The sequence below is a fragment of the Rhinoderma darwinii genome, chromosome 1 (assembly GCF_050947455.1).
Source record: "Rhinoderma darwinii isolate aRhiDar2 chromosome 1, aRhiDar2.hap1, whole genome shotgun sequence".
Classification (NCBI taxonomy): Eukaryota; Metazoa; Chordata; class Amphibia; order Anura; family Rhinodermatidae; genus Rhinoderma; species Rhinoderma darwinii.
The window spans coordinates 47,938,774-47,949,870 of NC_134687.1; positions in this window are offsets into that span (position 1 = coordinate 47,938,774).

Genomic DNA, 11,097 nt, shown 5'->3' on the forward strand with positions numbered 1-11,097 from the left:
CACCACATTATAAGTGCCCTATCTCCTATATAAGGAGATCGGCGCTGTAATGTTGGTGACAGTAATGCTTTTTATTTAGAAAAACAATCTATTTTAAACCACTTTATTTTTTAGCTTTATGCTAATGAGTTTCTTAATGCCCAAGTGGGCGTGTTTTACTTCAGACCAAGTGGGCGTTGTACAGAGGAGTGTATGACGCTGACCAATCAGCGTCATGCACTTCTCTCCATTCATTTACACTGCACTAGCGATATAGTTATATCGTTATGTGCAGCTACATACACAAACACTAACATTACTGTAGTGTCCTGATAATGAATATACATCACTACCAGCCTGGATGTGATGTTAATTCAGAATCCTGACACTTCTGTATCTTTTCTGTGAGATTCCAGCAAGGCAAGAGTAATCTCGTTTGAAATGACAGGTTACATCGTAATCTCGCGAGAAGTGTATTTCTATTGATGAGTCCTTGGCACATTTTAAAGGGAGGTTTCAATTCCACCAGTACCTGCCGGGTAAGAGGGCATGGTATGGCGTAAAGATGTATAAGCGGCGAGAGAGCATCAGGCTATACCTACAAATTTAGGATATATGAAGGGAAGGACACCAGTGCTCAGCCCCCAGAATGCCCCCCCCCCCCTTTACTGGTAGTTAATGCAAAAAGTGTGTGGGATTTGGTGCACCCACTGCTGGACCAGGGTTACCGCCTCTACCTGGATGATTTTTATACTCTTCAACTGCCTCGCTCGCAGAAGTCCTGCGGAATGTGGCACTGCTAGAAGAAATCTGAGAGGCCTCCCTAAGACTCTGCAGGGCAAACACTCAGAAGGGGTGAGAGTAGGGCACAATCCAGCAGCAACATATTGTGTGTCAAGTACAAGGACAAGAGAGATGTCACACCAGTACCCATGTACCTGTACGAGGTACCAGTACAGAGACCCCCAAACCAGACTGCATCCTGGACTACAATAGGTACATGGGAGGGGTGGACTTGTCAGATCAAGTCTTGAAGCCCTACAGTGCCATGCGGTGTGGTATAAGAAGCTGGCCGGCACATCATACAGATGGCATTGTACAACGCGTACGTGCTACATCGATGTACAGGCCAGACGGGAACTTTCCTGGAATTTCAAGAGGTGGTTATCAAGAAACTAATTTTTAGGGACCAAGAAGGGGGGGCACCCAGTACTTCTGGAAGCGAGGCCACACACATCGTACCAGGGCAACACTTTCCAGGAGAAGTTCCCCAAACTGGAAAGAAAGGAAAAAGTCAAAAGAGGTACAAAGTCTGCTATAAGAGGGGGATAAGGAAGGACACAATATATCAATGTGACACGTGTCCCGAAAAACTAAGGCTCTGTATGAAAGAGTGCTTCAAAATGTATCATACATCCCTTGATTTTTAATCTACCCCAATTTTACTTACCCTGATGTACTCTGCACAGCTTATCCCCCCTCGTCTTTCCCCTCTAAGCCCTGCTGCGTGCCTAGGCAGCTGATAACAGCCACATGTAGGGTATTGACGTACCCGTGAGAACCCACATTACAGTTTATGGGGTGTATGTCTCCGGTCAAAATGCTCACTACACCTCTAGATGAATGCCTCAAGGGTGTAGTTTTTAAAACGGGGTCACTTCTTGGGGGTTTCAACTGTACTGGTACCTCAGGGGCTTCTGCATACATGACTTTGAAACAAAAAATCCCCAGTAGGCCAAATGGTGGTCCTTTCCTTCTGAGCCCTCCCATGGGCCCAAACGGCAGTTTATCACCACAAATGTGGTACTGCCGCACTCAGGACAAATTGGGCAACAGAATGGGGTATTTTATTTTTTGTGAAAATTAGAAATTTTCAGCCAAAACTACATAAAATTGGAAAAAATAATTTTGTTTTAATTCCCAGCCCAATTCAAATAAGTTCTGTGAAAAAACTGTGGTGTCAAAATAGTCACAACACCCATAAATGAATTCCTTGAGGGGTGTAGTTTCCAAAATGGGGTCACTTCTGGTGGGTTTCCATTGCTTTGATACCTCTGGGGCTCTGCAAATGCGACATGGCACCCGAAAACCAATCCAGAAAAATCTGGACTCCAACAAACACATAGCACTCCTTTGCTTCTGAGCCCTCCCATGGGCCCAAATGGCAGTTTATCACCACAAATGGGGTATTGCCGCACTAAGGACAAATTGGGCAACAAAATGGAGTATTTTATTTCTTGTGAAAATAAGAAATTTTGAGCTAAAACTACATATTATTGGAAAAAATCATTTTTTTTAAAATTCCCAGCAAAATTCAAATAAGTTCTGTGAAGAAACTATGGGGTCTAAATAGTCACATTACCCATAAATGAATTGTTTGAAGGGTGTAGTTTCCAAAATGGCGTCACTTCTGGTGGGTTTCCATTGCTTTGATACCTCTGGGGCTCTGCAAATGCGACATGGCACCCGAAAGCCAATCCAGCAAAATCTGGACTCCAAAGAACAAATAGCGCTCCTTTCTTTCTGAGCCCTCCCATGGGCCCAAACGGCAGTTTCTCACCACAAATGCGGTATTGCTGCACTCAGGACAAATTGGGCAACAAAATGGAGTATTTTATTTCTTGTGAAAATAAGAAATTTTGAGCTAAAACTACATATTATTGGAAAAAATCATTTTTTTTTTAATTCCCAGCAAAATTCAAATAAGTTCTGTGAAGAAACTATGGGGTCTAAATAGTCACATTACCCATAAATGAATTGTTTGAAGGGTGTAGTTTCCAAAATGGGGTCACTTCTGGTGGGTTTCTATTGCTTTGATACCTCTGGGGCTCTGCAAATGCGACATGGCACCCGAAAACCAATCCAGCAAAATCTGGACTCCAACAAACACATAGCACTCCTTTCCTTCTGAGCCCTCCCATGGGCCCAAACGGCAGTTTATCACCACAAATGGGGTATTGCCGCACTCAGGACAAATTGGGCAACAAAATGGGGTATTTTGTTCCCTGTGAAAATAGGAAATTTTGATCATAAATTACATCTTATTGGAAAAAAATTAAATTTTTTTAATTTCACAGCCCAATTAAAATAGGTGCTGTGAAAAAACTGTGTGGTCAAAATTATAACAACAACCATAAATTAATTCCTTTAGGGGTGTAGTTTCCAAAATGGGGGTCACTATTGGGGGATTCCTACTGTTTTGGCACCTTAACACCTCTTCAAACCTGGCATGCTGCCTAAAATATATTCTAATAAAAAAGAGGCCTCAAAATGCACTAGGTGCTTCTTTGCTTCTGGGGCTTGTGTTTTAGTCCACGAGCGCAGTAGAGCCACATGTGGGACATTTCTAAAAACTGCAGAATCTGGACAATACATATTTAGTAGTGTTTCTCTGGTAAAACCTTCCGTGTTACACAAAAAAAATTGAATAAAATTTAAATTCAGCAAGAAAAATTAAATTTGCAAATTTCACCTCTACTTTGCTTTAATTCCTGTGAAATGCCTGAAGGGTTAAAAACTTTCTAAATGCTGTTTTGAATACTTTGAGGGGTCTAGTTTTTAAAATGGGGTGTTTTATCAGGGTTTCTAATACATAGGCCCCTCAAAGCCACTTCAGAACTGAACAGGTACCTTAAAAAAAAGGCTCTTGAAATTTTCTTAAATAAAAGAGAAATTGCTGTTTATGTTCTAAGCCTTGTAACGTCCAAGAAAAATAAAATAATGTTCAAAAAACAATGCCAATCTAAAGTAGACATATGGGAAATGTGAACTAGCAGCTATTTGGGGGGGGGTATAACCATCTGTTTTAGAAGCAGATGCATTTAAATTCTGAAAAATGCTATTTTTTATAAATTTTCCCTAAATTTTGCAATTTTTCACCAATAAACACTGAATATATCATCGAAATTTTACCATTAACATAAAGCCCAATGTGTCACGAGAAAACAGTCTCAGAATCGCTTGGATAGGTTTAAGCATTCCGACGTTATTACCACATAAAGTGAAATATGTCAGATTTGAAAAATGGGCTCTGAGCCTTAAAGAGGCTCTGTCACCAGATTTTGCAACCCCTATCTGCTATTGCAGCAGATAGGCGCTGCAATGTAGATTACAGTAACGTTTTTATTTTTAAAAAACAAGCATTTTTGGCCAAGTTATGACCATTTTTGTATTTATGCAAATGAGGCTTGCAAAAGTCCAAGTGGGCGTGTTTAAAAGTAAAAGTCCAAGTGGGCGTGTATTATGTGCGTACATCGGGGCGTTTTTACTACTTTTACTAGCTGGGCGTTCTGACGAGAAGTATCATCCACTTCTCTTCAGAACGCCCAGCTTCTGGCAGATCACGCTGTGACGTCACTTCCCCAGGTCCTGCATCGTGTCAGACGAGCGAGGACACATCGGCACCAGAGGCTACAGTTGATTCTGCAGCAGCATCAGCGTTTGCAGGTAAGTAGCTACATCGACTTACCTGTAAACGCCGATGCTGCTGCAGAATCAACTGTAGCCTCTGGTGCCGATGTGTCCTCGCTCGTCCGACACGATGCAGGACCTGGGGAAATGACGTCACAGCGTGATCTGCCAGAAGCTGGGTGTTCTGAAGAGAAGTGGATGATACTTCTCGTCAGAATGCCCAGCTAGTAAAAGTAGTAAAAATGCCCCGATGTACGCACATAATGCACACCCACTTGGACTTTTACTTTTAAACACACCCACTTGGACTTTTGCAAGCCTCATTTGCATAAATACAAAAATGGTCATAACTTGGCCAAAAATGCTCGTTTTTTAAAAATAAAAACGTTACTGTAATCTACATTGCAGCGCCTATCTGCTGCAATAGCAGATAGGGGTTGCAAAATCTGGTGACAGAGCCTCTTTAAGGCCAAAACAAGGCTGCGTCCTTAAGGGGTTAACTAATAAAAACAACAATCGCCCTGTTTCCCTGATCAACTCCTTTATAATTATTAAAAAAATGAAAACATGAAAAAAAAACTATACATAATAGGTATCGCCGCGTTCGGAACGGGCTGCTCTATAAAAATATCACATCAATTTTACCGCATGGTGAACACCGTAAAAATTGTTAATAAAAAACAATGACAGCATTTTACGTTTTGGTAATCTTGTCTAAAAAATTTTTTAATAAAAAGTGATCAAAAAGTTGCAAGTAACGCAAAATGGTACCAATGGAAACTACAGTTCGTGAAACATAAAACAAGTCCTTCCGCAGCGATATCAACTAAAAAATAAAAAAGTTATGGCTGTCAGAAAATGGCGACACTAAAACATGATTTTTTTAGAAAAGAGTATTTTTATTGTGGGAACGTAGTGAAACGTAAAAAAACTATATAAATTTGGTGTCGCTGTAATCCTATCGACCCACAGAATAAAGTTAACATGTTGTTTATACTGCACGGTGAACACTGTAAAAAAACATAAAACCGTGCTAAATGGCTGTTTTTTGGTTTCATCTCCCAAATACCTGAATAAATAGTGATAAAAAAAAATTGCATGTACCCCAAAATCGAACCAATAAAAATTACAGCTCGTTCCACAAAGAACAAGCCCTGACACAGCTCAGTCAACGGAAAAATAACACGTTATGACTCTGAAAACGCAATGATGCAAAATGATGCTACATGACGCCGCAGACAAATTTTTTAGGTCCAGTAGAATTTCACTAAATACCCCACATCATCATTTGCTGGACCCCACAGGTGGACCCTGTAGATGCAGCAGAGATGAGGAAACTTTAGGGCCTTGTGCTGCTATAGGGTTAGTGAAGAAGTCAAAGATTAGGCAATACTGAAGCGCAGATATTTTGTATAATAGCCAATAAGCCCGGCCTGTGCATAAAGGATTGGTTCAAAGCGTATGTCATGAAGGGTCTGTGGACCCACTGGGCCGTAACGCTTTGGCGGTAAGGCAGCTGGCCAACAGGGCGCAGGTCAATGTCTATAGTTCGTATAGGTATCTGTGGCAGCTCGGACAGCAGCAGGGCAGGCTCGGCTTGGACTAGGCAGCAGGTAGACGTCAGGCGAGGTGAAGCAGGTCAGACGAGGGATACAGCACGACACGACTTTGGTAAAGCACAGTGCTCGACCAGGATAGTATGGAATGCAGGGAACAGGAACAGGAAAACACTAGGAGGCCATCACATAGACAAACTTAGAAAACATCAACACCGCTCAGGCATAGAAGCAGGGGACTGGAGCCCTCTTATAGTCCAGGGTACTCACGGGTTCAAGTTCATCAGAAGTCCAGTGCGCGCGCTGCCCCTTTAATCCCTATGGGATCCGGCTGAGGTGAGTGGACGTGAGCGCTGGCATCTCCGGAGGAGGAGGCTGGGGCCAGCGCTTGCCGACTCATGGCTGCGGCCGTCAGGAGGAGATTGGAGCTGACGGCCTGCAGCCACGGACATTACAGTGTAACACACCAATCCATGGATTATTCATTCACCCCATTATTACATCATCCTATTATGCCCCGATGTACTCCGCCCAGTTTACATATATCCTGATGTACTCCGCCCAGCTTACATATGCCCCCACATTATAAGCTGAAATACCAGTAAAACACCAAGCAAAATCTGCGCTTCAAAAGCCAAATGGTGGTCCAACTGAGCCTGGAAGTGTGCCCAAACGGCAATTTATGACCACATATGGGGTATTACTGTATTCTGGAGAACCCGCTTAACAATTTATGGGTTGTGTGTCTACAGTGGTACAAGCTGGGCACAACACATTGGGCACTGAAATGGCATATCTGTGGAAAACGGCAATTTTAAATCTGCAACATCTATTGTGTACTCATTTTCCCAAAACACTCCTGGGGTCAAAATGCTCACTACGCCCCTAGATAAATTCTTTTATGGGATCTAGTTTCCAAAATGGGGTAATTTTTCGGGGGTACCACTGTACTGGTACTATAGCTCAATGCAACATGGTGTCAAAAAACGAATCTTGTAAAATCTCCACTCAAATACTAAATGGCGCTCCTTCCCTTTAGAGCCTTGCTGTGTGACCAAATAGCAGTTTATGACCACGTGTGGGGTATTGCTTTACTCTGGAGAGAATGCTTTACGAACGTTGAGGTGCTTTACTCCTATAGTCTTTGTGAAAATGCACAATTTTGGGCTAGAACTACATCTTTTCGCAAAAAAAATGTACAGGTTTTTTTATTTTCACATCCAAATTCTAATAAGTTCAGCAATAACCTGTGTGGTCAAAATGCTCACTACACCCCTAGATTAATTCCTCAAGGGGTGTAGTTTTCCAAATGGAGTCACATTTCAGGGGTTCTTACTGTACTCATACCTCAGGGGCTTTGTAAATGCAACATGGCGCTGTCGTGGAAATCCATCGCTCAAAATATATTAGACTGAAATTTATACGAGTCCAAACAGACTCTCAAGGCCAAACCCCATTAGTCTGTATCCTAATTAGGATATTTCACCGATATATATCGAGAGAGGAGAAGAAAACACACAGACGCTACTGATATGTTCAAAAATACTCCTGAAGGATTTATTACCAAACTCAAACTGTTAAACTGAAATTCAGAAGGGGTGTAGGCTTGAGGTTAACCAATCAGAGACAATATAACAATATTTGTTATTCAGTAAAAAGCATACAATAAAATACATCCCAGATACATCATTATAATTCTTCACACATTAGGTTTGCAGGTGGCCTTATCTCTTTTGGACAGAATGTTCTCGTGGAGATGGGGGGGGGGGAGACGTTCCTTCACGCATACTTGCCACCCTCCCTTCTTACTCCCTGTCCATTCTCTACCAACTTCGCATGGGAACCAAGGTCAAAGATAAAACATACGAAATCAACATTACTTGTATTAAAGGAACAATGACTTTTCTATTCACTACAAAAGAACCAAGATGGGAACTCCAGACAAGATGGCTGCTGCACGAAACGAAATCATTTAAACATTATTATAATCACTTTCACGTAATACATATCTTAGTAATTCGGCATCCTGCTTGATAATTCACAATGTAATTTCATACAGAGAATATAAGCAAATAAATCATCCTTCACAGCGCCCAGGAATCAATTCTGCAAAATCTGCGCTCCAACTGCCAAATGGCGCTCCTTTCCTTGTATCCTGCCGTGTATCCAAACAGCAGTTTATGACCACATATGGGGTATTTCCCTACTCTAAAGACGTTGCTTTACAAATGTTATGGTGCTTTTTCTTCATTATTTGTTGAGAAAATGAAAAATTTTGAACTAATGCTACGTCTTATTGGAAAATAATGTAATTTTTCATTTTCACTGCATATTTCTAATAAAATCTATAAAACACCTGTGGGGTCAAAATGCTCACTACACCCCTAGATGAATTCCTCAATGGGTGTAGTTTGTCAAATGGAGTCACTTTTGGGGAGTTTCCACTGTACTGGTACTTAAGGGGCTTTGCAAAAGCAGAAAAACCAATCCAGCAAAATCTGCTCTGCAAAAGCCAAATGGCGCTCCTTCCCTTCTGAGCCCTGATGTGTATTCATACAGTACTTTATTACCACATATGGGGTATTTCCGTACTCTGGAGAAGTTGCTTTACAAATGTTGGGGTGCTTTTTCTCCTTTATTTGATGAGAAAATGAAACATTTTGACCTCACTACACCCCTAGATGAATTCCTCTAGGGGGTGTAGTTTCCCAAATGGAGTCACTTTTAGGGGGTTTCCACTGTACTGATACCTTAGGAGCTTTACAAATGCGAGATGGTACAGAGAAATCAAACCAGCACATTCTGTACTCCAAAAGCTAAATGGCGTGCCTTCCCCTCTGAGTCCTGCCGCTTGCCCAAACAGCAGTTTATGACCACATGTTGGGTATTTACATACTCTGGAGAAGTTGCTTTACAAACGTTGGGGGGCTTTTCCTCATTTATTTGTTGAAAACAAATTTAAAATTCTGAGGTAAATCTACATCTTTCATTTTCACTGCCCAATTCTAATGAAATCTATGAAATACCTGTGTGGTCAAAATGCTCACTACACCCCTAGATTAATTCCTCTAGGGGTGTAATTTACCAAATGGAGTCACTTTTGTGGGGTTTCCTTTGTTTTTGCACCACAAGACCTCTTCTAATCTGACATGGTGCCTGAAATATAATTTAACCCGTTAGTGACCGGCCCATCGTGTTTCTACGTCGGTCACTAATGGGCCTTATTCCGATACCATAGACTTTTTACGTCGCGGCATCAGAATAAGTAAACAGAGCAGGGAGCTGTCAAATCTCCCTGCTCTCAGCTGCCAGATGTAGCTGAGGGCTGGGGGCGTCCCTGCTCTGCCGGGTGAGATCGATATTAGTATCGATCTCACCCGTTTAACCCCTCAGATGCGGTGCACAATAGCGTGCACCGCATCTGAGTGGTTTTGGAGAGAGGGAGGGAGCTCCCTCTCTCTCTCACCGACACCCGGAAATACGATCGCGAGTGTCTGTGTCTCCAATGGCAGCCGTGGGTCTAATAAAGGCCCCCAGGTCTGCCTGTAGCGAATGCCTGCTAGATCATGCCAGAGGCATGACCTAGCAGATGCCTGTCCGTGTTAAACGGTCAGGCAGTAATACACTGCAATACAAAAGTATTGCAGTGTATTATAATAGCGATCGCAGAATCGCATATTCTAGTCCCCTAGTGGGACTAGTAAAAAAGTGAAAAAAAAGTTTAATAAAGTTAATTTTAAAAAAAATGTGAAAAAAAATGAAAAACCCAGCTTTTCCCCTTACAAACTGCTTTACTATTAAAAAAACAAAATAAAGTTAAAAAGTTACACATATTTGGTATTGCCACGTCCGTAACGACCCCGACTATAAATCTATTACATTATTTAACCCGCTCGGTGAACGCCGTAAAAAAATGTAATAAAAAGCTATGGAAAAATTGCTGTTTTCTGTGAATACTGACTTTAAAAAAATTTGATAAAAAGTGATCAAAAAGTCGCATCTACTCCAAAATGGTACCAATAAAAACTACAAGTCTTCCCGCAAAAAAAAAGCCCTCACACAACTGCATCGGCGAAAAAATAAAAACGTTACGGCTCTTCAAATATGGAGACACAAAAACAAATAATTTTGGAAAAAAAGCGTTTTTACTGTGTAAAAGTAGTAAAACATACAAAAACTATACAAATTTGGTATCATTGCAATCGTAACAACCCGCTGAATAAAGTTATTGTGTTATTTATATCGCACGGTAAACGGCGTAGATTTAAGATGCGAAAAAGAGTGGCAAAATTTCAGGTTTTTTTCTATTTCCCCCCAAATAAAAGTTAATAAAAGTTAATCAATAAATAATATGTCCCCCAAAATGGTGCTATTAAAAAGTACAACTTGTCCCGCAAAAAACAAGACCTTATACAGCTATGTCGACGCAAAAATAAAAAGGTTATAGCTCTTGGAATGCGACGATGGAAAAACTTAAAAAATGGCCTGGTCATTAAGGTCTAAAATAGGCTGGTCATTAAGGGGTTAAGAAAAGGAAGGCCCAAAAATCCACTAGGTGCTCCTTTGCTTCTGGGGCTTTTGTTTCAGTCCAGTAGCGCACTAGGGCCACATGTGGGATATTTCTAAAAACTGCAAAATCAGAGCAATAAATATTCAGTTGTTTTTCTCTGGTAAAAAAAACTTCAGTATTACAGCAAAAATGGATTAAAATGGAATTTCTGCAAAAAAAAAATGAAATTTGCACATTTCCCTTCCACTTTACTTTAATTCCTGTGAAATGCATAAAGGGTTAAGAAACTTTCTAAATGCTGTTTTGAATACTTTAAGGGGTGCAGTTTTTAAAATGGGATGATTTGTGGGGGTTCCTAATATATAAGGCCCTCAAAGCAACTTCAGATCTGAGCTGTTCCCTAAAAAAATAGGCTTTTGAAATTTTCTTGAAAATGTGAGAAATTGCTGCTAAATTTACAAGCCTTGTAACGTCATAGAAAAATAAAGGGGGGCGTGGCCGGATGCCGAGGAGAGCGGTCGCATAAGTCTGAGCTCCGCTCCTAGCCTCAGATAAAGCGGCTCACAGCTACTTTTAAAGGTCGGGTACCGACACCAAAACTTACCCGGAGACTCCTGAAGCAGCTACAGAGCAGCAGGGATG